Raw genomic sequence first — 27,860 nt, 5'->3', positions numbered from 1 at the left:
TTTATATTAGAAATGTTTTGTCATAACGTTTGTGACATTAAGAACTGTTACTATTGCCTTCCCCATTTGTTCAGAATTAAGCAATGAACAAACATGCCTGTCTGCTCAAATGGGAGAACAGTGATATATCTTGGTTTACCTTCCTTCACACAAACACAATTAGCAGTGAGGCAAGTCATCAGCACTTTGGACAGTACTGAGTGCAAGAACTACGCCTGCTCCTTAGCTTTCCCTGTGGGAACAGGTGTAAGAGTAGTGAACTTTCGTTTACAGCACAGATGGCACAGGGTTCAAATTCAGTAAATGTGATAGTTCCTGCAAGTGTGAGAATCAATAGCTACAGTGAAGTATTGTATAAAACTAAACAACAGTCAAGTGACTTATATAAAAAAACACATATAGATTTGCTTTTATATACATTCAGCAGTCTAAATAACTGCTAGAGTAAAATTTTCAAAGTACTACTTTTACTCTGCATTAACTCTGTGTTCCTTTAATGCAGCGAGTTTAAACAGCATTGAGTGTAGGTAACCATAGGACATGAAGAGCTATTCACTGTTTCTTGGTATTGGTAAGTGATGCCAAACCCTGCACAAATGCAGAGGACAAAAAGTGAAGGGCTTTATTAGTGGTTTATTATTTATGTGTGTGGTGTGTGATTTTATTTTATAACCAGCTTAAAGGTGTGAAAATGGGGTAGATATGAAAGTGGTGAAATGGGGGCAAGAGGGGAGAACAAAGATGAAGCAATATAAGAATATGCAGGAGGGAATTAGGAAAGAACAATAGCTATCCACTTCTTCAGCAGTGCACTATAAATATGGATAGAATATTGAATCAATTTGGGCTGTCACCACAACATAGCTGGGTGACAGCAACACAATCATGTCGTATAGGCAATTAAACTGAATCAAGTGTGCCAAGAAGACACTTGCAAAGTAGAGAGCTATGTACGGGACAATTTTTTTTTGTAGGACAGGTGCCCAGATTCTTGAATTTATTTCAAAAATAGAGGAACTCTGGGGAATGGATGTAGGAATGGCAGTGTCAGTTAAGTAGGGTAGGTGAGGAAGCAGATGCAGGCAAACAGGAAAACATGACAGAGACAGGGATGGCCAGGGACACAAAAGTTTTGGGACACCATGACTGGGGATAGGGAAGGGACATCAGAAGCACATGACCATCAAGCAAGGAGGAGATGAGAACTATGTCCTCACCTTCAGAACTGTTATCATTGTCCCCTTCCTCTCTTCCTGTTGAATTACTTGATATTTGAGTTTTTGTTGCATTGCCACAACTTCTCCAGATGGCTGAGGCATGCACCAGTCATACCTTCTAAGACCTCATGCACCATACCTGGCAGCTCCTGGTGGATGACAAAATCCCCACCTCCACCAATACTCCTGGAGGGCACTACTGCCCCAGCTGCTGGGGAAGTGCTACCTGATGATGAGAGCCCAAGTAATGCAAGTTTTGCAGAGGCAGTACTGCCAGGTTGCATCCCAGATGTGCTGAGCATTGGTGTGGCAGGGATTGGAGGTATGGCAGGCTAACCCACAGAGGTTAGCCTCCCTCCCTGCACTGGAAATAATTGTGTTGGTTGACAGAAAATTATGACATCGGAATGGTGTGATAACACTTATAAAAATAAAAAGAGAGATAAGGGATGGGGTAAGTGGAAAAAAAGAAAAAAAGATAATTAGAACCATTATATGTCACATACAATAATTTAGTACAATAAAAGTATATTTTTACTTTTACATTAACTATAGTTTTTAAAAATTCAAACTAGGACTGAGAATTGTTCCAAACACTGCACATTTGCTTTTAAAAATAATACAGTTTAAGTTAACAACATGGTGTTTATGTCAATTTTGTTGAAATTAATATTAATTTTCTTTATTAGTTTGTATTTGTTACTTGTAGGATTTGAACCCACAACATCTGAATAGAATATTACACTTGACTCTTACAATTAGCAATCATTTTAATAAAGCAATGTTAATTTGTACTGCATACATACATACATATCCCTTGCTTCTGTGTGTCTTTCTAAGCATTCAGCGTGAGACTCCCTATTCACTGAAATCTCCTGATCAGCTGGAAAATAAATAAGGAGAGAAAAAAAGAGAAACATTATGCATACCAATCTTGGCTATCTCCAGCTTTCTATATCAAAGTATCTTTATCTGTATACTTACTGTGGGATATCAGTAGACCTAAACATATCCAGACACTGGTTGAATTGTTCCTGCTTGCACTTTTCCAGGTCATTGTAATGATGCCTGCATTGCACCCAGTGCATGGAATGGCAGTCACACTGGAGACGGCCTTGGCTAGACTGTTCCAAGCATCTGATTTTTATTGAGACCTCATATAGTCCCCCTGCAAAAGCCTATGATTATGGCAATGTACAAGGAGTGCAATGAATATTATTGATTCTTCTACACCCCGTCTTTGAGCTCTGAATTGGGCACCATTCTTGTTAGCTCTTGCCATGTCTGCACAGGTCATCCAACAACAGTTAAAGTGTTTTTCCACCAAATTGTGATATTGCGTTTAACGGTCTGTGTGCAAACCCACACAACCATGCCAACCTTGTTTGAGCAATGGTGCAAACAGAGAGGAAGACAGAATATGAAATAAGAAGGGTAATGTGACACTTGGCATTAATTTAAGGCTTATCTGAGGCTATACCTTTTAAATAACTTGAATTTTGAGACATGAATTGGGGGTATAAACTGTATGATTTGACATATTTTGTGGGGCCTTACCACCGATAAATGTACAGTTGTTCAATGTGGGATTCAATCCTATGTAAAACTGACAATACATATGCTTCCACATAGTTGTTTTTTCCTCATTACCAGAGAAAAAGTGTTTGCTATACATGCACATTAATTATATAGACACATTAAAAAGAGAGTGGTGCTGCACTTCAGTTAACCATGTATGTGTGTGACCTGACAAGGTTCTGGTTTATGCATTCTCTTGTGTAATGCAGGAGTAGTGTGTGATGATATACTGGAAATGCATATACTGGTATTACTGGAATTACTTTCAGGAAAAAATTCTGAGTTATGAGCCAGACCACACAATACATTCAGTTTTTCAGCTATACTTATGTTAAGTGAGTTGTGAAGATGACTATCAGTAAAGTATGAAGTCCATCCCAGAGAAGAAAAGAAACTTTTAATTACAGAAACATAATTATTAGGATACCCCTAGTCACACATATAATTCATATGATATCAATTGTTATACATACTTGTTATGTATAATTATCTTTATATTGTGTAACAGCATTAATAAAATTTGGAGTATACTGGATTAGAACCCTGGCTCCCCTATATTATGACCATAAACTTACACCTGTTACCACAGGGGAAGGTAAAAAGTAGGTGTAATTTTTACTCTCATTACTGTCCAGAGTGCTGACCTCTGAACAATGCCACTTACCATGTTTGTGTGCAGAAAGGCAGAACAAGTAACACTGTATCTTTTTATCAAGTTAAAATTATCATTTTTTTGTCTGCAGGTGTTGTTGTTATGCATGTGTTGTTTATTAGTGCTGACCACCATGCAATGTCACTTGCTGTGTCTACATGGAGGAAGGTGAAAGAAGTAACAATATATCTTTTTGGAAAATTAGTGTATCTTTTTTTGTCTGCATCCATAACTCGTGTTTGTGGACAGGTGAGCAACATGCAAACAAGTCAGGCAAAAACAAAAATATGTTTTCTTTGCAAAAATTCTTAATACCATTTATGCTCTAAAAATAATGTGGGACTTGAACCATGGCCTAAATATTTTCTGTCCTGTTTGCCTCAATGTCTTTACAAGATGTGCTACACACACTGTTGATTATTACCTGTGATTTATGCTGTCCATATCATCTAAGCTAATATTAAAATTTAAATAGTGATGCATTTCACCATGTGCATGCTAAGACATGTACAGAACAAATATTAATATTTAAAAACTAAAATTTTAACGCGTGAAATATTTTTACACAGCTCTGAATTTGAACTATCATACTATTGAAACTACAAAACAGAGCGGGAGTGTGTTATCTCTCCTTGCCACAGACACAGCTTTGCAGTAGGAAAACTAAGCATGTACATACAAGCAATTCCCATATCCACTACAGTATTAACAGGACCTAAACTTGTACATTCTCAGTTGGTTATACATGTGTTGCTTAAATATTCAGGGCAGTGAGTGATCACACAAACATTTATGACTCTCTTTGGACAAATGCAGCTGAGTCTTTTCTTTGTATTGTGTTAATTCTTCCCTTATCTCTGCTGTAATCTCAGACATGCAGTCTATAGTGCATTTTGTATCATTTGTATTTAACCTTACAATAACAAGTACATGATAGTCAAAAAAGTTATCAGCACAGGCAGAAGAGTTTTTGTCTACTTTTAAACATAAATGAGAAACGTGTGCTGTTTAGCTTCATTTAAAAACTTCTTAAAGTTACTTCGACACTTTGTAAGTGCATCCTGAGTGACACTTCCACTGCAGGGAAGGTGGTCTGAATTCTGTTGTGTCTTCCCTCTCTCTCTCCCACTAATCATTCACCATTGCAATCCATTAGCAACTAAAAGTGGTGTAGGGCCTACATTATGTTTACATGTGCTACATAAAGTCAAAAGGTAGGTATTCAGCAATTCTAATGAGTTCACACCTCATTTGCATATTTACTGTGCTCAGAGGCCTAAACTACATTATAAAAAGGTAACTGTGTAGCTAGAGAACTTGAAGGTGAGGAGACTTGGGCATTTGGACAAAACAGAAGATTGCTATTCCTTTCAAAGTGATTTATCTGCAAAGAAGGCTTCTAATTTTGCCAAGGTAGGCTTGTACTACTGAAGTACATGTTACAAAACAATTTATATATTCAGTAGAAAATGTAACTTGTACCTCTTGTGCACTTCTTATAGTTCACTGTTGGCATAGGCATTTTGGCAGGCATTTACGTTTCTAAGATAGACGGGTTATTAACTTTTTTCACAAGTGTTCTTGTTAAAATTGTATTTTATAATCTTCTATGTTATTACAGAGACATGTAATGCATGTGTCAGTGATACAGTTGTTATGCTTCTAAGATTGAGCAGGGCCACCACGAGGAGTTATGGGCACAGTGAGACATAACTGGCAATAATAAATTGACTTTTCTGTTGTCAATGTGTACACATTCTGAAAATTGTGTATAAGGCATATATACTAATTTATTCATTGGTTTGTACAAAACTTAATTTGTTTGTTGTTTTGGGGGTGGGGGAGCCACCTACCATTTGTGTGTTTCCAGAACAAAAGTGTGTTTCAAGTGCTTTTCTCTTGAAAATATGTAGGCATCCTGATGTGTCAGTGGGAAACATAATACATTACTAAAGTGGTATTCCTTGGTTTGCACAAACATTGGTTTGTGTATGAGAGTGATGTGGGGCAAACACATAACCTTCAGTTTTAATAACTGAAATTTGTTTCCAGTGCTTAATTTTGACAAATGTGTACATAAGCAAGACTTTAGTTAGGTGATATTTATGTGTTGTATTCTTCTCTGTTTTATGTCACATAGGATTATGGCACCCAAGTGTACAAATCCATGTAAACTCCATTTCAGTGAGGCACCATAGTGCCTTTCTGCTAGAGAGAGGATGTATGGATATGGCTGCCAGAATGCATATTTGGAACCAGTTAGTGAACGATATCAGTGCAGTTGCAAGTTGCATGAGGACTCTGTCTGTAGGTGTGAGGTGGGTGTAATGAGTGTTTGTATTGCTGTACCATCTGTGATAGTGGGATCAGTGTTCGTTTGTTGTCATATAAATTGTTTTAATATTTAGTGTAGTATTAAATTCATTCTTGTGTTTGTTGCTTATTATCACAGGTGATCCTGACAGTGGAAGTGTAGGACTCTTACCACCTGATGCTGGAGTATCAGTAGCCTCTGATGATGATAGTGACCAAACAAAGGCATGGTCAGGGGTGCAGAGGTTGAATCTAACACTGAGCCTGACATTCAGCCATCCACTGCATTTTCGTCAGACGCATTCAGTTTGCCAACACATACCTATTTCACTGAGCCCTCAGATATTGGAAAGGTGGAGGGTAAGTCACATGATCAGAGTAGTGTGGTTACTGCAGCTTCAGTGCTGGTTGACTGACCATAGCCAAAGAGGGTGCAAGGTGCCACACAGGAGGTCAGAATATCAACTGCTGTTATCCAATGCGGCTGTGCCCGATTGCACTTCTGTCATGGCAATACTTCCACTGCTCTGTCGATGGTTGATGTGTCCACACACAGACATGGCAGGCCATGGGGTCATGGTCCTGGGCATATTCATGAGAGGAGCTTGTCCAGCAGACACTAGTAATGTTTGGGTAGCACCAGCACATCTGATCGTAGGCATGGATGTGCCAGTGCAACTCCTGGCAGAGCCAGTTCTCACAGTTAGGGGTGAAGACAATGAACTGTTAACTCTACCATGCACAACTCACACCCGTCTGACATGCAGGATGTAGAACTGGCGCAGAGCTTACCTGTATTCTTGCGGAACTCATGCACACTTTTCACCTTGAGTGCCTATATAGACACACATAACAAGTACATAGGTCATTCACGAGGCCTGCTGCTCATTCTGTCTCATTAGTCATTTGATAATTACTTAAATTTCTGCCTGCCTGTCTTTCTTATTCACACGCACTCACTAACATTTGTGTTTGCCTAGGCCTCCTGCCTCCCCAATCAACACCCTGTGCAAATGATAACTGTGCCATATCCTTGTTTCAATCTTTTAGACTCAGGGATGCATATGTCTTTTTTCTGATACTCAGGGTGCATAGCTGAATGCTTAGTAGTGTTTGTGATGCTCTTTTGAAAACTGTACTGCTTTCTTACAGGTTTTAGTATTGTGTGCATCTTTGATGCATGAGGCCTATTAGTTGATAAAGAGCAGACATCTCTTGACATAAGTCAGTCCTGTCACATATTGATGTTATTTTTGTATAACTCTCCCACCTTATTTATTTTATTTATTTATTTACATTTGTTGACCGGGAGTGTCTGACTGGATGTAGGTCCATTTTCAGCGGAGGCCCGGGGAGAAAAGCTCCACAGTTAAAATATACAGACAGTAGTTACATTGGATTTACATAGCGATTAACAATTTGATTAACATAGCAATTAATTACATAGTTACAGATGAAGAACATAGTACATCACTAGACAACTAGAATTTTTATCTGTGAAGTACATAATAGACATTAACAAATGTTACAATAAGAAGTTCCTGCTGTATAATAAGTACTAGGCTTATGAGTATCCGAGCTTGCTATAATCAAGGTAGTTAGTGGGGTGGAAAGAAAGGTAGTGGTTGGATGGGGTGGGTGATATTAGAGTGGGAGTTGCAAGGGCATAGCCAGCATGTTTTTAGGTGCGCTTATAGTAAAGTTTTGAAGTGGGTGCATGATGGTACGGAGGTAATTGTGGTTGGGAGGGAGTTCCATAATTTGGCTATGGTGCAAGAGAATAGTGCTTCACCAGCAGAGTTATTGGCTTTAGTGATCTGCAAGTGATTTTTGTTGATGGATCTTAGTGGTCTGGTGGTGCGATAGGGTTGGAGTAGATTCTGGAGGGATGAGACATTTAGTGGATGGTTTACTAGTTTGTGGGTGAGTGAGAGTTGATACGATTGAAGGAGGTGAGAGAGTTCAAGCCAGCCCAGTTCAGCAAGTGAGAGACAGTGGTGATTATGGTAGGATTCCCCTGTGGTGAATTTGGCGATTTTGTTGTAGCAGGTCTCTAGCTTGTTTAGATCGCATTGCCTTAGGTTGGTATATATGGGAGAGGCATAAATTAGGGTGGAGATAAGGTGAGAATTTGCTACTGAAATCTTTGCTGCTTTGGTGAGAAGTTGCTTATTTCTGTATAAAGCTCCTAGTTTTTTGTGGAATTTTTTATGGTCATGGATATGTGAATGTCAAATTTTAGTTTATTGTCTATTTCCACTCCTAGCAATTTGGTGTGTTCTGTTGGATGTATAGTGGTGTTGTCTTTTGTTGTGATGTTAAAGTGAGAGTTGTTTGAGTATGTTTGGTGGGTTGGAAGATGAGTAGTTTAGTTTTGTTTGGGTTGAGTATTAATTGGGCATTGGATAACCAAGTTTCAATAGGGAAAAGGCTTCCTGTGTGACTTTTTGCAGTTTGGGTAGGGACTGGGCTGAGCAGATGATGGTTGAGTCATCAGCGTATTATATGAGTGTGCCATGTTTGGTGGCAGAGGCTAGATTATTGGGGAAAATAGAGAAGAGTAGGGGTCTAAGGATGGATCCTTGGGGAACCCCTATAGAGACAGGTAGTTGGGGAGGTACGTCATTTTGCCATTCAATGGATTGTTGGCGGTCAGACGGGAAACTCTGAAACCAGTTGGTGACTGATTGAGAGAAGGATAGGTTATTGAGGACAGAGATGAGTTGTTTGTGTGGGACCATGTCAAATGCTTTAAATAAGTCTAGGAAAGTAGCAGAGGAGAGATAGCCATTGTTTTTATGCTGAAGGATAGTGTTAGTAAAGGAGAGTAAGGCAGTGGTGGTGCTATGGTTTGGTCAGAAACCATGCTGAGTATTGGAAAGGAGGTTGTTAGTAAGGAGGTAGTCTGAGACCTGAGAGTGAATGTATCTATCTAGTATTTTGGAGAGTGGAGAGAGAATGACTATGGGGCGGTAATTGGTTAGTTCTGTGGAAGGGCCACCTTTGTGGAGGGGAATTATATGTGATACTTTCCACAGTGTAGGAACGTAACTTTCTGACAGAGATTGGTTAATCAAGATGGATACTGGATAGGCCAGAGCATCAGCTGCGATTTGTAGGTATTCACTTGGGAGGTTGTCTGCTGCTAATTTGGTGGGCTTAAGTTTAGTTAAGAGTTTTTTTTTATGTTGGAGGTAGGTACAGGAGAAAAAGAGAAGGCATTGGGGAGATTACTAGTTGAAGGTGTGGGTTGGGGGGGAGGGGGGTTGTGTTGTTTAGCTAGTGATAGTATGGTTTGTGTGAAGTGTGTGTTGAATGAGGTAGCAATATTTTCGGAGGAGTGAGGGATGTTAGGAGGAGGGGTACTGACTTTACCTGGGTAGAGGACGGAGTTTATGGAGGACCAGAATTGTTTGGGGCTGTGTTGGGAGGAGACTAGGGCAGACTGTTAGTATTGGAATTTGTCCTGTTTTATTAGCTTTTTGACTCTAATGCTTAGTTCTAGGAATTTCTGCCTAGTTGAGGGGTTTTTGGTTTTGCGCCAGTGCTCCCAGGCTTTATCCCTGTTTTTCATTTCTGACTTAGTGGTTTTCTGTAGCCATGAGGAGGGTTGTGCTTTGGTTCTGGAAAGTCTTATGGGGGCATGGTAATTAAGGATGCTCAGGAAGGTAGTATTAAAAAATTCAACTGCGTCATCAAGACTGAGGTACTTTAGAGGATACCAGTTACATTATTTGAAGGATGAGATGAATGTGAGTGGCTTAAAGTTTAGTTTTTTATGTATTTGATGGTAGATGACAGGTTTAGCTTGGTATAGGTATTTTTTGAGTAGGAATGTTGGAGAGTGATCATTGAGGCTATCTGATAAGCAGCCTGGGGGCTCTTACTGACTAGTATCCATTCCAGGGTAGTGTGCTTGCTGGAGTTTTTATTTATCCTGGTTGGTGACTGGACTAGTTGGGTGAAGCCATGAAGGTTTACATGATGGGTTGGATGGTTGCCAGAACAGGATTGCCAGTCAATATTGAAATCACCTAAAATTATAGTTTCTTGGGAGAGATGGTGGGTAGACTAGCTGAGGAGGTTTTGTAGTGGAGGGATGTTTTGGCCAGGTGGGAAGTAGCATCCAATTATGTTGATGGTTTTGTTTTGGTTTATTTTGAGGTTGGTATATATTATTTCTTCATTGCCTATTTGTGGAGCTGATGATTTTAAGATCTGGATATTTAGATGCTGTTTAAATATTATAGCTACAGCGCCTCCTTTCTTGTTTAGTCGGTCTACTCTTAGTATGCCGTAACCAGTAGGGAGGATTTGCTCACTGGTGATGTGAGGTTTTACCAGGTTTCTGTCAGGATGACTATAACTGGGGAGTACAAGTCTATGGTGGCATGGAGTTCATGGACTTTGTTAGATATACTTCTAATATTTAGGCTTAGTAGAAAGAAGTCACTTGGCTTTCTATTGGCTGTGATATGGGAGAAGTTGTGGTCTCTAGTCTAATTATGAGGATTGGGGTTGGAGATGGTAGGGCCAAGGTTGGAGTGGATGTCTCCACTTAGGGCTAGTTTTGATATGCATGAGGTTATTAGTTTTCTCAGTTTTTGAATGTGTTTGTTTATTAGGGAAACCTTATGATTATGATCTGTGGGTAATAGGTATAGTGGGAGGGTTACTATGTTAAGTTGTAGGGATGCTTTATGTTTGAGTAATATAGTTGGTAGAATATGCGGGGGGTGCATAGGGATGGTTCTTGAGTTGGTGGGAGGGGAGCTGAGTGAGGGTGAGACATGAGTGGTGGTGTGAGTAATAGTACAGTGGTAGTGGTTGAGTGGGGGAATGATGGAGTTTTGGTAGGATGTAAGATATGCAAGGAGAGTGCATGCAGTGAGCATAGGTAAGGCATGCTTGTACATGTTAGCTGAGGAGGAGTGATAGTAGTGGGAAGATGGAGGAGGTAGTGTTGGGTTTAGTGCTGTGGTTGGCTATTGGAAAGATGGGAGGGGTTTGTGAGTCTAATAAAGGTAGGACCACTGGGGGGCGGGAGGAAATAGGGGGCAGGGTGGGGAGTGAAGCAGGAAGAGACCCTGTTAGTTGCTCTTATGAGGGGGCTGGAAACAATCAGGTAACAGAGTAAACTGATAAATGAACATATGATAGTGAATGTGGAGACTCAGGTAGGTACCCTGTATTTCCACAAACTATCAGTTAGGTGTGCCCTAGTTCAGGCAGTTTTAATAAGTTCTATGGCAGAGCCGAGCATGAGGTGCTCAAAGGGTGGTTGCAGTTTTAAAAATGGTGCCTGCCACAGGTAATATTTATTAACTTTGGGACTGGCTTAAGGCAATAAACAGGGAAGGGGGAGGGAGAGAACAAGGGTGTGAGCAGGCAGTTATTTTGTACTGTTGCTAATGAGCCAAAGCAAAGACAAGTTTGTGTTAAAGAAACAATCAGAATTGACCAAGGACTGCTCTGAAACTGTAAGTCATTTCTTAACCATTTCTCAGATGGAAAAAACAGGATAACCTTGTATCAATAGGCTACTGTGGTCGCAGTTTAAATTAACAAACACACAGTATTTATCAGTTATGGATACTATTTGCTAACAGAAGGGAATAAGAGAGAAAATGGAAGATGAGTAAGTGTGTGTGTGTTTGTGGGGGGGGGGGGGGTTGCTTACAAGCCAAAGCAGAGTGCTCTCCAAGGGAGAGCTTATACTTTGATAAACTAGAAAGTAACAGTCTGCAAGGCTGTGCCATTCACTTGTGTTGTTAACCATTTATTTTTCTGTTCGAAATTCAACACTTACCTTGATAGTCTTGCAATTACAAGTGTTTTAATTCAGGGCTGACTCTGTCTGATGCTAGCAGTACACATCCATTACATGGGTAACTAAAGGTTGTGAGCATTGCTTTGCATCAGCTATACTGTATGTATGTGCATATGATGAAAATTGCACCCCTTTATGTGGTCAGCATGTGTGCTATCTGTTGCCGGGCATATTGTACACACCTATGTCTACGTACACCCACAGAGGCTGGTGATTCCCTCTCTGAGTCCTCATCTGCATATGGCTGTGGTGACCTTGCCAGTGGTGGTGGTATGTGTGCCCCTTCCCCTTGGTGTTCTTGTTGAAGCTGTTTTCTCAGGATAATATTGTGAAGGTTAACACAGACAGTGAAAATTTCACCACAAGTACTGTTATTGTGCTGTAGTGCCCCCCCCCCCGATGTATCTAGTGGGTGGGTGTGCATTTCTGATGAACAATATCAGTCATGGTTCAAGTGCATACCTTGCATCACCCAGTAAATGACCTTGTAGGACATCCCATCTAGAAAACCTCTGGTAGAGCTGAGAGTTGTGCCACACATGGGAATCATGGTAACTGCTGGGTTGCCAGCATACACATTTAGGATGATTCCATTAGCATTGTACATGACCTGGCAGTTAACAGAGTGGAAGCCCTTTCTGTTTATGTACACCCTTCTCTTAATGTGTGTGCAGTCTATGGCACTCAGGACTTCAGGGAAGTGTGCTACAGGGTAGATCAGCATCAGACAATTTAGAAACAGCAGTTACAGATTTACTATGCTGTAAGGGGGTCACGGACCGCAGACAGAGCTCTTGGTCAACATCATACTGTTTACATACCCTTTCAAATATATGAATAAAAGTATCCAAATCAGCATCATCTTTAAATTGTGGAAGAACTTTACTGACCTTTATTGTTCTGGGGTTCGGTTACTCCCCTCCCCATTACCTCCTTGACCCTGTTGAAGAGTCACCATTTTCTTCTCAAGTTGTCACTGCTTCTGTTTTTCCTCAGCCTCCAATCACTGCATTCTCTCATTTTCTTCGATCTCCAAAAGTTTGTCCTCCAGTTCATGCTGTTGCTACTTCTTGCTGCAGTCTGTGTTTGGTCTCCAAATGTTGCAGTTCATGCTGACCCTTCTCCTTTTCTTCAGCCTCCCAATGCTGCAGTCTCTCTTCCATCTCCAGTTCAAGTTTCTTTAACTCTAGATGAATTTATAAGTCCTCTGAGGAAAAGGTGAACTGTCCTGTTTCCAAAGGCTGCACATCCCCATCACCAGACTGGCTATCTCCTTGGTTGCTGGACCATGCTGCAGCTGTGATTAAGGCTGTAGTCATATCCTCTTTTGTCAGGCTGGCATGTACCAGTCCTCTGGCTTCACACACCTTGGTCAACTGGTTCTTTGTCAGCTTGCTATAGTCTTCTGCTGACATCTTTGCTTGCTTTTCCTGACTAAACTAACAAAAATAAATAAAACTGTTGTGACACTGAACCTCTGAATGTTTATCTTGTGGCTATTGAGAGTACACACACCTTCAGTGACAACTGCTTACAGACTACTGAAGTTCAACTAATCCCACCGCTCTGTCACCAATAAAATGTGATAACACACCTCTCTTTACCCCAGGCCAGTAATCAAGGAGCCACAATTCTCACCAGTGACACAGGTGAGAGGTGGTCACTAAAAACAGGACAAGAATGGATTTGCACAGTATTTCAAATGTAGCTCTCTGCATACAACAGAATTTCCTCCAAGAGCACTCAGGAAACACCATCCACTGGGACTGAACTGTCTGTTTCTCCAGATCCAAAATAAGAATGTGTCCCAGTTCCATGTATCTGGCACACACACTTGAATATCTGATTTTTCGCAGACACACACACACACACACACACACACACACACACACACACACACACACACACACACACACACACACACCTGAGGAAGGCTGACACAGATTCACCAGCTGTGTCCCCTCTCTCCAGATTACAGGGTAGCTGCCACCAGCCAAATTCTCTAAGGTTCTTACAAGGGACAACCAATTATACTGTGTCAGATTAATACTGATATGAATAGTAGAGTGTGACTGAAGCAGTAAGGCTTTTCAGAGTGGCCACATGTGACACTGAAATAAGCACAGGTACTCTCAAGATATTAAAAGTATTCATTAAAAGACCAGCCTCAATGAAGAGGTATAAAAATGTTTAATAATAGACAATAAAAATAAAAAAAACAGGAAAATACTTAATATTTAGTTACAATAAACATCAGTGTTTTCAGTCACAGGAAATATAAAATAACACAGTTGGATAAAATCTCACATGCAGGAAAAGAAATAATACTAAACTAATCTCACGGTACTTTTCCTAACTAAACTAAAGAGAAACTGTTCCAAGCTAACTCACTTAATATCACAAGGCAAGATGTGCTGCTGAGATGCTCACTTCCACAAGTCAATATTAGATACTACACAGTACTAAACTGTACAGCTAACAACAACTGATCAACTGACTCACTACTGAACTGTGATAATTGACATAAATCTTTTATATCAGATTCCAATTAAAAACAAAAACAAACCGCTGCTGCCAGAGTTCTGTCCTTCAGCTGATTATGGAATGACATCACATCTAGAGAGCTGACTCTGGCACAGTTCACATTTAAAACTCTGTTAAGATTCCATTGCAGCATTTTTAACACAAGCAACTTTTAAAAACACATTTTTAGTACAAACATCTGTACAAATTAATGTGACAGCCAAATGACACAGATTATTTACAAAACTTCAGCCAGCCATGCTGGCATACATTACACATGCACTGTCAAACTTCTCCTGGTACAGCTGGCAACACCTCACAACATCATATTGCCCTTTCCTATCCTCACAACATCATATTGCCCTTTCCTATCCCTGGGAATATATGTGTGACTGTAAAGGGCAGTTACATGATCACTATTAAACAGTTACTGATGTGACTTGTTAGGGATTGTGTCTAAAAGCAACAAGTTGAAATAAATTGCTGTGGCCAGTATTACTTACATGACTTCTTCATAGTCAAAGAAGATTTACCCTATCAAAAGGGACACATCACACTGTGATAGTTTTGTGTAAAAAGTCATAAAATTAGTGTTATCATTGCTCTCAATCTCTTAGTGCAAGAAATCTGGACAAACTCAATATAATGCGTGATCAATGACCAAGAAATAGGAACAGAGTTTACATATTTGCTCTTTTAAACTTCGAAATGTGCTAGAATAACATGTTTTGTGTTAAGATACATTTCTGAAGGATATGAAGTCTGAAACTCAAATGTATGTAATTATTTAGTGACTTCAGTCTTGATATCATCCCAGTGATATGGCAGAAAACCACAAATTTTATAAGGAATGGACCAAAAGATATAAGGCAAAAAATCTGGACAGTTAAGAGGTATGATAGTTATGTATATAGTTCAAACACAGTACAGGACAGTGCATACAGTGGAAGGTATTGTGAAATCCCATTCCAGGCATTCTGTACCGAAGTTGTGTAAATGATCTGTAAGGGTACATAGACTGCCATATAAAATAAAGACTCAGGGGAAGTGTGTGTATTGAATAGGGACAAACATATACATTGTAGGAATGAACACAGGGAAAGAGGACAGGTGAAACAACCTAATGTACAGCAGATGAGGGCATGTCAATGGAAGAGAGTTGCAACAGAAACACCAATCCCATATCAATATGCTACAGTACGTGCTGCACAGTGAAAATGTGTATTATGTGACTGTCACACAAGGTGACATAAAAGTGGGGAAGATGTCTGTGTCAGATAAGCATCCTTACGTGAACAATGCAGAGGACATCTAGCAGGGATGTTACATACAACTGGGGTGGAGTGCATATTGTGAAGCTGTGCAAACTGATTTGCCTGAATATGAGTGTAATCTCAGCAGAGGCCTCCAGAAAATGGGACACATGTAAAGGCTCATGGACAACAGTAAAAGAAGCACACACAATCATGGACAGTATCAGAATAATACCACCGGTAATCCCATGTCTCTGAAGTAACATATGTGATTTAGAGTGATCAGAGATGGTTCTGTACAAACACACTTGTACAACTATTATGACATGTGGGCACTCTATGAGGGTAATCACGCACACTGTTCTGACACTATAACATCTGCTGGAAGTGTTAGGAGGGACACAGCTGCACCTCTCTGTAACATTATGATCAATATAGGCTAATTGACTGGTATGCATAGTGTATATATGTGTATATATATATATATATATATATATATATATATATATATATATATATATATATATATATATATTATATATATATAAATATATATATATATATATATATATATATATATATATATATATATATATATATATTTAGCACAATCCACACTATCATGAATGTTACCCATTTCATTAATGTTGTCAAACAGCTAGGTATAGAATGTGTGCATCACCGGAATAGGTAGTACACATGCATTTGTTGTAATAACTTGATGGGGCTCTGCACCATCTGACAGTAATGTTTATGCACAAAAAGAATACCTAGGTATGGCAAATAAGATATGTGATATCTCACGCAAAGGTGGTACACTTCAGCTATACATCACTGGAAGATATGTAGGGAGGTACATGAAAAAGGGTGTATTATACTCAGTTATTGGAGTGATGAAGGCTGTGAACTCTGGAGGTATTATGGCCTGTGATAGTTTTTGTTTCATTGCATCGATACTGCCTGTATTATACTACTATCACAGTTGGAGCCAATGATCGCCTACAATCTGTAGTCCTTCAGACAGCTGTGTGGACAGAGGATGTGTATGTCATTTATGATATCAGTGACTTAAATAATGGACAGTTAAGTGCCTAGCAGATAGCCCTGATGTACGGAAATGATCACTGGACCTGAGATGTAGGTCACTTCACACATTTCAACATAATTAGATGCCATGTATGTGATACAGTGGTCTCCCCACTTGGTGATGTAGGTGTTTATGGACACATCTGACAGTGGTGAGTAAATACCTCACTGCGGATTTTTGTCAAATGCCTTGGGCTTGTTAAGTTCAAAAGGATGATAGTGTTATCTTTATGCATGCCCTCAATGACCTCTTTGAGGACATCTAACAGATGTAACAGACATGATGTAGCATTAACAACTCACACATGTCTGTTGCACTCAGCTGAGATATTACTAGTGTCCATTTAGTAAAGGTCCATGATGACATGTTGGTCTACCTCACAGATGAGGAGAGTCAGGAAGTGTCTATATATCCATGCATTGGTTGTTGTCTCCTCAACTCAGATGGATGCATGTTGATGTACACCCTTCTACAGGAACATAGTCTGTGTGGATGGTGTGTTGAAGTGTGTATTCAACCATGTCAGGAAGGTGTATGTTCTGAGTCACACTATAGATGATCTGTGATGTTGTCACAGCCCATTGATTCAGTGTGATAGGCCTGGATGAAGGTAAGCCAGTGCATACTGCCTATCCTGAGCTGGCTTAGGGTTTGGACACAATCACCCATGCAGTTATTATTGAGAAACTCTCCCAGATGGGGATAAATCCTTACATCACTAGATGGGTAACTAATTGTCTCACTGACAATACACATGCTATGAAAGTTGGGGAATTAACCTGTACCAGTAGAGCTGTCACCAGTGGCATAACTCAGGGATCTTTGCTTGGCCCATTACTGTTTGGAATCTATTTCCCGAAAATTCAGGCCAAAGTACATGGGCTTTGGCTTGCTGCATTTGCTGATTCTTGAATACTGGGTGCAATCATTGAGTCCACCAATGATGATAACATACTACAGGAGGGGCTAACACAGACAAATGATTGGTGACAAAGCCACATCATCTACAAATAAATGCAAAAAATATGTCTTTATTTTGTCCTTCTGCAAAATGGAATTCCCCTGCTAATTAAAGCATTGACAGCCATCATACTATGCTGAAACCCAGTGGTGGAAGACCTGGGAACACATGTAGATAGCAATCTAAACTTCAAATACCAAGTGTCCACACTGGTATCGAAAGCCTGTGTTGTGCACATAAGTCAAGCCCTCATATTCACATCTGAGAATTATACTACAGCACTGTACTCAAACCTCATCAGAACACTAATAGAGTATAACGCTCTCTTTTGCATGCACCTCACCAGACACATGCAGCAGCTGGAGAGACCACAGGGGTTTCTCACCAAAAAAACACAGGGCCTACTAACCATGCTATAATGTATGTGGATAGACTGAAAGCCATGTCACTGTAATCTGTATCATATCAGATGAGGTGACTTCTGCCTGGCCTCTGGGCCAGTCACTGACCCTGCCCTGGTGAGAATAATGCACATCTACAAATCAGATATATCTGATTATATCATCAGTGTCTAGTAAGGAGAATATGGTAATAACAAGTGTCCCACATGCTGGTGTAAAAGGCTTTCTGTAATGTCAAGCAAGTGCACAAACACACACACACACACACACACACACACACACACACACACACACACACACACGCACACACACACACACACACACACACCAGTTGACTGCAGTGAGACCACAACTCCCCCACCAAGTAAAAAGACTACAGAACTCTGTATTTAAAGCAAGCACCGTGACACAAGTCTTACTTTTAGATGGTTGCAAGACAAGTTATAGTGAATGACATTAATAGTGGAAGTTGGAAAGAAGATGTTGGGAGGCCTGCAAGAAATTGATGTGCAGGCATGTGCAAGTGTCAAAAGACTGTCATTCCATGGGATTGGAGTGGTAATTGTAGGATACACACTTATGGTTTTCTGGCTAGATAGACACACACACACACACAAACACACACACACACACACACACACACACACACACACACACACACACACACACACACACACACACACACACACACACACACAGACACTCACACACACACACCAGCTGAGTGCAGTGAGAACAACCCCCCCTACTTAAGTAAACAGACTATAGAGCTCAGTACTTTATACAAAGTGCCATGGCAGAAGTCTGACTTTTACAAGGATGCAGAACAAATTATAGTGGATGACATCAGCAGTGGATGGAGGAGAGAAGATATTGAGAGGGCTGCATAGGTTCATAGGAGGTTACTAGGCTAATGGCCTGAGGGCCTTTACAAGCTTAGCCATGTAAAAACCTGGCTACCTTTATTGACCATAGTCAGATGATCATTGTTAGCAGAGCGATTTTGTGATCAGCACTGACTGCCTCTGTTCATGAGAGACATAGGTGCCACCCGTGGGGTGAATTTATGGACCCCAATCCAGTTGTCAAGGTTGCACTTAAATAGAGTCATTGAGGAGCTCTGCTTCATACTCAGTGGGAGCCTATTCCAGAGGAGCATCAATTGCTTGGAGATATATCTGTCTCTCCAGCATGTTTTTGTCAAATGCTAAGTTGAGATCCCTGGAGTGGAGCAAGTTATTCTTGTCCCATTTGATTTGCAGATGTCCAATATTTCCATTAGGGCAGGGACTGAGACTGCTCTGTAGGGCAGGCACAGGTTGCCTGTCAGCAGCCTGTAAGATACTAAGTACAGCGACAGGGCTTTCAGTTTTTCCATGTATGTCATGTTTTATAGGCTTTGGATTATCTTGGTCAGAAACCTCTGTGGTCTTTCCAGTTGATGCAGGTGTCTGGTGAGGTATATACAGAAGGGAGAATTGTACTCAATTAGTGGTCTGATAAGGGTAGAGTACAGTGGAGCTATGATGCAATGGCCTTATTTATCAGATGCGCAATGTAAAATGTTTTCTTACCACTATGGATACATGATAATCAAAGTTTAGATTGCTATTAACCTATTTTCACAAGTCTCACACCACTGTGTTTGAGCTTAGAGGAGTACTATGTATTTCATAATTAGCAGGAGCTACTCCTTTTCCAAAGTGGACAATGAGGCATTTTTTGTGTTGTTTCACTCCATGAATTTGGCACCAATCATTTGTCTGTGTCAGCCCTTTCTGTAATATGTTAAAATTGTTAGGGGAATCCATATGATTGCACCCAGTTTACAGTTCTCTGCAAACTTGGTAACCCACAGGCCATCTACCTTCGCCTGGACTACAGAGAAATAGTTTCCAAACAATAGAGGGCACAAAACAGATCCTTGTGGTACTCCACTGGTAACTGATCTACTGGTGGAGGTGGACTCCCCAACTTTGACAGTGTGCATTCTGTCAGTGAGCCAGTTGGCTACCCATCTGATAATGTATGGGGGAATCCCCAGATGAGAGAGTTTTTCTATGATAGCTGAATGGAGGATTGTGTCAGAGGCCTTGGCTGAATCGAGATATGCAGTATGTACTGTTTTCCCTCATCCAGGGCTTTAGTGACATTCTCAAATAAGTCTACTAGGTTTAATAATCAAGATCTACCCTTGAGAAAAACAAACTAGGTGGGTCAAACGTTTTGAAGGTTGCCTATATCCTTGTGGATAAGGTCTAGGATGATTTTTTTCCATAACCTTTCAAATAAGGCTGGTTAGGCTTATGGTTCGATAGTTCCCATGGTCAGTTGATGGATGTGTAGGCATGTTCAACTGTGAAGACAGTTTTAGTTTTGCGTATTACCAGATTGATGTGCATTGCATATCACACATTTGTTATTAATTTATGTATTGTAGTTGATATATTTCTGAGCAAGTACTGAGAGACCAGGGTTGTAGTGCATAGGGGGAGGCAACACATGGCTGCATTGTAAATATGTGACATCTTGTTAGATAGGGCCTTCAGCTTGTTATGTTTCCACATGTTGTCTCATGGAATGAAGAGTAAATGGACAGTAAACAGCATTAATACATGCTAATAGTGACTTTGCATAGGGCAATAGAGAGCAGCAGGATTGTGTGATAGCTGGCAAAGTGTTTGAGCATGTGAAGTACACATTTCCATTACTTCCCCTGTTTGCATTTAGGTAAATAGTGTGCAAACATGAGCTGCATTGCTAAATTTCTGAGAGTTAGTATTGACAGCAGGTGTAAATGCATTGATACATTTCTTTATGAGCCCAGATTATACTGGGTTTGAATCCAGTTGTATCTAATACTTTTAAATAAACACTGATAATGCAATGGCATCAGTTCTTTGTATTACATGTGTTGCTATTTGTTGACATAGTGCAGTGGGTTAAAGAGGTATTGCCCGGAGGTAACATATCAATGAAGGGTCGCTCATCATCACTTGACATTGGGGCACAATGCCAAACTCCATGCAAACATAGAGGCCAAAAAATGAAGGGATTCATTGCTTTTTCTGGTACTCATGTTTATTGTATGTGATTCTATTTTTTGACCAGATTATAGGTGTTAAAATGGGGTATATAGGAAAGTGGTGAAATGGGGATCAAGCAGGGGGAAGAACAAAGGGAAAGCAATACAAGAATTTGCAGGAGGGAAGTACGAAAGAACAATAGTCTCCATTTCTTCGATAGTGAAAATTGAAAATATGTGCAGGATTTTAGCTGAATTTGGACTGTCATCTCCAGAAAACAATGTAATCATGCTGTATAGCCAATTGCACTGAATCAAGTGCATCAAGAAGATATATGTGCGGAATGGAAAGCTATGTATGGGACGTTATTTTTTTATGAGGCAGGTGCTCATTTTTTTTTCTGGAAAGGAGGGTAAGGGACATAGGTATTTCTGGGTCAGATAAGTTGGGTAGATGAGAAAGCAAATGAAAACAAACAAAACAAACAAGACAGGAGATGGGGATGGTGAGGGACACACAAGATTGGGGGATACCATGATTGGGGTGACGGAGGGGACAACACAGGCTCATGACCATCAAACATGGAGACAGTGAGAATCTAGTCTTCACCCACTGGATTGTCATCACTGTTCCCTTAACTCCACTGGTAGCTTGAGTGCTTGATGTCTCCTCCTCCTACATACCATGAGGGAGAGCAGCCTCTCCATCCAGCATAGGTGTGCACCTATGGTACAGTGCACAACCCTGGCATCTCATGGCAGTTGATGAAATCCCCACCTCTGCCACTGCTCCCAGAGGTTACCACAGCAACAGCTACCAGGGCAGTACTACCTGAGGGTGCAGGTAGTGCAGGGGCAGCAGAAGCAGTGCTTCCAGGTTGGGTCCCGGATGTGCTGGACATCGGTGCTGGAGCCAGTGGAGCATGAGCAGGCTGACCCATGGGGCTGGTCTACCTCACTGTACTGTGAAGCAGTTAGTGATTTGGTACAGATGGCTGACATGGAGACATTTAGATAACACATAATAGAAAATAAAAAAAGAGAGATAAAGGCTAGAGTGAGAGAAAAAAAAATAAAATTAGTACCATCATATGAGACACACAATCCATTAACACAATTATACAACTATTTTATCTGAAGTATTACATTTAAGTATATGTCCTAACAACTACAGACTATAACTATAGATTGCTGAAAGTAATCTTTGAAATGTGCATATATTGCACATATGCACAATCTAATTGTACAGATTACAGTTAATAGCAAGGCATTTATGTCATTTGTATAGAGTTTATGTTAATGTAATATTATTAAAGAAATGCAGTATTGTATAGTTGTTACTCATGGTATTTGAACCTACAACCTCTGACTATAGTCTTATATTTGACTCCTAAATGTGGTTTGTGCTACAGACTAATGCATGCTTGCTTTCTTTTACAGTTAGGATATGCATGCTCAATTTGCTAGAACTGTTTAAAGAACCCAAAAAATCTATCTAACTTTTAAAGCTACAATAATACTTCTCTTGTGCTGCATACATACCACTTGCTTCCCTCAGTCTCTCCATTCGATCACTGTGAGCCTGTCTATTGATCTCCCTTTCAACATTAGCTGTGGAAAGAACAGAAAAGAACAGAAGAGCATTATGCATGCCAGTCTTGCGTACATTTAGCTTTCCAAATCTTACAAATACTCTCTTATTGTCATACTTACACAACTGTGGGATGTCTGCAGTCTCAAATTCAGAAAACCAACAGTTGAGGTATCCCTTTTGTGCCTGTGTAGATCATTAAAATGATGCCTACACTATTCTCCAGTGCACAGGATGCCAGTCACACTGGATACAGCCTGAGATAAACTACTCTGTGCTCCAGACTTGTACTGGAAGACAAAATAGTCCCCTTGCAGAAGCCTTTGGCTGTGATGCATTACCAAGAGTCCAATAAATACCCTGGATTCCTGGACATCCCAAGTCTGTGCCCTAAATGGGGACCTTTGCCTCTAACTCCAGACATGTCTGTCAGCCAAAGTAGAGCAGTGGCAAGTAATGCTTTCCCACCAATTCCTGTTATCGCATTTACTGGTAGTGTGCAAACCCTAGCAATGATGCCAAGCAAGTTTGCTCTATGTTAAACGGAGAGCACCAATGCCAAGCAGGGAAGAAAAACTGGAAGGTTAATCTGACACTTGACCCTAGTTTGATGGGTGTTTTCGGTTGTAGCTTGGAAATATATATTAAAAATTGTAAGGTATCTCTTAGTGGAGTTATGTTTGCAGATATGTACTGGGGGCATAAATGTCATGACCTGATACATTTGTTTTTGGCTTTATACACTGGTAAAATTGATTTTCAAAGTGTGGGATTCAAACCTAGCCATAGGGGATGACACATTTTCTTCCACAGCATTAAACTGTCATCTTTGCCACAGAAAAAGTGCTGCTGACACAGTCAGAAATCATTCATAAATATAGTTGACAGTTTGATATCTTACACATGTGTGTGTGTGTAACCTGACAAGGTTCTTGTACATAGATCCAGTTGTGTCTGTGTCTTATTTAATTGTGAAGGTCATCCAAGTCCAGGTAGCAGAATCATACTTACAGAAATATAGTAGAAAGTATACCTTCAGTCATACATCTGAAAACACAGTAAGGGTGTCTTGTCCCTCATACATATAATTTATATCAGCTCCACTGTCTAAAGTGTTATAAGTGACAGTGAATATAATGGGAAATGGAACGGCAGTAAAAATATGTGAAATAACCTATATTAGAACCCAGGACCATGTGTATGGAAACCCTACACTTACACTTGTTGTCACAAGAGTATTGAAGTAACAATTTCAGTACATTGCTATAAACTGCAGTGTCACAACAGTAAAAATAGGTTGCACACCCTGTACTAGAACCCAGGACAATCTGTATTCCAACCCTTCACTTTTACCTGCTGCCACAGGAGTAGTCACGTGACAGTTCCATAGTTTCTTACTCATTCTTAAGTTCTCTGCATTAACTGCAGTGCAATGCTGCTTAGCGTGCACAGTGCCCAGCAGAATTAATTGAATATATACATTTTCAGTGATTGTCTGCGTCCTGTTGCAGATGTTGGAGTACCTTGATAATTGCCTTGCAGCACCTCTTAGCTGCGTTGCATGATGTAAAGCAAAAATTGCAACAATCTATCCCTCTTGATCTTTACACTTTTACAGATGGCCTGTCTGCAGGTGTTCTGTTTGCTTCATGCATCTGCCAGTAGTCTGGGTTTGCCCACTACTAAGTGTTGAGCAAATGAGATAAGCACAGCCAAACCTGACATTCATTTTCTCTGTTTCCCTTGTTTGTGCTATGCAGCACACTGTGCAAGCACTGAAAAAAAAAATAAAAAAATAAAAGGAAAAAATAGTTGAAATGAAGAAAAACAATCTGTGAAACAAACACTACAAAATGTTTGTTAGCACACATGAAATATTTCTACATAGGTCTGGACTTGAAAGTAAGCAGGTTTGTGATCCAGTAAGCACTGCTGGGCGGTGCACATGCACAAGCCAATATGGGAAGTTCTGGGGCATACAAATCACCTCATAACCAGGTGAATCTCATGCAAATGAGGCAGGTAGAGTGATCCGGCAAGCAGATAGAAAGCCCTGCAGACCCTGTGTCAGTATCTGTAGTGTACATAGAAAAATCTGTGTACAGGACTGTGAAAAGATAAAAGAGGCTGTGAAAATGCAGATAGATGGACTGAAATGGCATAGCACACACATATATGTGTGAAACTATCCTCTGTGTATCTCAAAAGTTACATTAAATATATTAAAATAAATATTTTTTAATAATCTGGGCATGTTTGCATGTTGTACCTCTGTCAGCAAACATGCCTTATATATAAAAAAAAACTAAAAAATGTGGAAAAACTCAAAATTAATATAATGAGAAGGAAGTGCATTACAGGACCCTGTGTGCAGTATTTACAATGGTGCATTGGTGCTGTTGCTAGTGTGGCAGGTAGTATCCAGGATGTGAGCATGGAAACCTATGCAAATGAGGTGGAGTTACTGAAGAGCATAATGGAGTAATCGTGTTCACAGATCCCTTCCATGTAGGCAGAGAACCATGTTGGTGTCCATAGAAGAGACAGGTGACATCAGAAGAGGGTGTGTGCACTAACTTCTGAGCTGATTGGAGCACAGCTGCTCCGGTTTGTGTGGCACGCCACTGTACTGAGCATGCAAGTCTGGGGGGAGGGGGGTAAACTGAATTCTAAGTTGTGTTTAACTAAAAGGAGTGTGTTTCACTGTGTTTGTGTGGCATGCTGCTGTGCAAGTCTTGGGGGATGTAAACCGAATTCTAAGCTGTGTTTAGCTAAAAGACATGTGTTTCACCGTGTTTGTGCGGTGAGATGCTGTGCTGTACGTGCAAGTCTGGGGGGAGTGTGCACCAATTTCTAAGCTTTGTTTAGCAATGGGGCACATGTCTGTGCAATGCGCCACTGTGCTGAAAATATCTAAAAGGCCAGTGATGTGATAATTACTGTTGATCCTTGTTTAACTTAAACTAGGGTCATCAAATGAAGTTAATGATATACTATGCAGGTGCAATGCATCATAGGCAGCCAATCACACAGGCAGCACCTAGAGTAGACCACAATAAAGTATGCATACACCCTACAATCTGATTTTCCCCCATACTCTGCACCAGTGCAGTACAGACTTGGGAATTTTAACTGAAAGAATGCTAGGGGCTGCTGCAGGTCTACTACATATGTATGTACTAGATGCTGAAGGCAATGCTGCTGCTGCTGACAATAGGCCTAGGCAGAGAAGGAGAAGAGTGTTCAGGCCCAGGGTACATGAGCTGGAGATTGTACAGAGCTACAGGATGGACAGGGACATACTACAAGAAGTCACTGTGCTCCACCACCTTCAACTCAGACCCAGAGCCAACAGAGGGGAACTCATCCCAGTGGAAACAAATGTATGTGTAGCCCTTAGAATAATGGCCACAGGTACCTTCCAAGGACCAACTGGGGACATGATGGGGGTCTTACAGGCATAGGCATCCAGGGTACTCCACCAGTTCCTGGATGCCATGCTACCACATGCCATTGAGCACATTTATTTTCCCCTCACCTCTGAGGCAAGGGCCAGCAATATGCAACACTTCTACTGTGTAGCAGACTACCCTAATGTACTGGGTGCCATAGATTGCATCCATGTATACATCAAGGCTCCACCTGGTTGAGAGGGTAGAATCTACATCAACCACAATGTGTTCCACTCCATCAACTGCCAGGTCATGTGCAATGTTGAGGGTATTATCATGAATGCGTGTGCTGTCAGCCCTGGCAGCTATCACAACTCCCATATCTGGCATGCATCACAGCTGTACCAGATGTTTGCTAGGGGGGATGTCCCATATGGGCATTTACTGGGGGATGCTGGCAATGCACTGGAACCATATATGATGACACCCATCAGCAATGCGCACCCACCCACCGAAGAATGCCATAATGAGGCACACACACAAACTAGGAACATCACAGAATGTTTGCTTGGGTTGCTAAAGTCACGGTTCCAGTACCTCAATATATCTAGTGGAGCCCTGCAATACTCCCCAGCCACATGTGCATGTATGTTCACAGTCTGTACCATGATAAACAATATGATCCTGCGGAAGTAGCTACAGCAAGATCAACAAGGGGACAGACAGGATACACAGCCCACCCACCAGTGCCTAGGTCACCACAGCCACACTCACAGGAGGACCCGGAGGAGGATCCCCTTGATGATATCCCTGTAGGTAGACATAGGCATGCTCAGTATGCCCTGGCATTGGCTAAGAGGCAATGCATAGCACATTCACTGACAACCTAGTGCCCCAGGGACCAACACCTCACCTCTACACATATACATAGCATACACACACACAGCTACATTTATATATACATCCCTGTTATATACAGGAATATGTGTCTCTGCCCACAGTTTCACCTAACTAACTGCAAGCACCTACATATGGCCATACTGGTGACTGTACACACATAGCCTGGATAACAACTGTTATCTCACTGCTAGGATACTAGATGCAGATAATAGTATGAAGCAATATCATTCTGCAGGCCACCAATGTTGTTCAACACAAGCCTAGTTTGTGCAATGCACAAATACTGGGCCTGCAATCACATATACAACAGACATAAACTTTGGTGCATGCAATAAGTACTGTGCTCTATACTGTATAAGCCTAGATAGGTAGAGGTTCTAATGTCACTCCAGCCCACTAGGTGCATGTGTGTGTGTGTGTGTGTGTGTGTGTGTGTGTGTGTGTGTGTGTGTGTGTGTGTGTGTGTGTGTGTGTGTGTGTGTGTGTGTGTGTGTGTGTGTGTGTGTGTGTGTACACCCCTCCAAAACAATGGACGTACCCTCATGGGCTATCTAGCTGCAATGGTTATGCAAATTTTGGGTCTGTAACTTGCTGCTGGCCTCCAAACTGCCCTTTTCTACAAGGCTTGATGATGTCTGCCACCTTAAGACTACCAGCTGACAGTGTAGTGACATGTAACCCATAGCACATACGATAAGTACTGAGGTCTATAGTGTATAAGACTAGATAGATAGGGATTCTAATTTCACTCCAGGCCATCAGGTGTATGTGTAGATCCATATGGCATATGTATCATAACCTTTGTAACATAGACATAGTTAGGGTTTTGCATTATTTTATTTGTAGGGAGTGATGTGGCCACCCAAACAACTGATCACAACAAGGGTTGCTGATATCAACAAGCATTATATGTTCTAAATGGATTGTACCAGCAGACATGAGGTGTGCTGCATTCATTGGGTAATGCGATCTGTAGTGTGTACCACTACATAGGGTAGTGTTCTAATGTATGTACAGCCAACTGGCACTACTTGTGTGCCTTGGGGTGTCATGTATGCAGTGAGTGGTACAGGTGCTAGCCTGAATGTGGCTCTGTTTGTAAGTGAGGCTGTTACATCATTATACATCATGTTATTG

The sequence above is a fragment of the Protopterus annectens genome, chromosome 1.part0 (genome assembly GCF_019279795.1).
Source record: "Protopterus annectens isolate FY-2018-M chromosome 1.part0, PAN1.0, whole genome shotgun sequence".
Taxonomy (NCBI): domain Eukaryota; kingdom Metazoa; phylum Chordata; order Ceratodontiformes; family Protopteridae; genus Protopterus; species Protopterus annectens.
Note: the sequence above shows the minus strand (reverse complement) of the source record.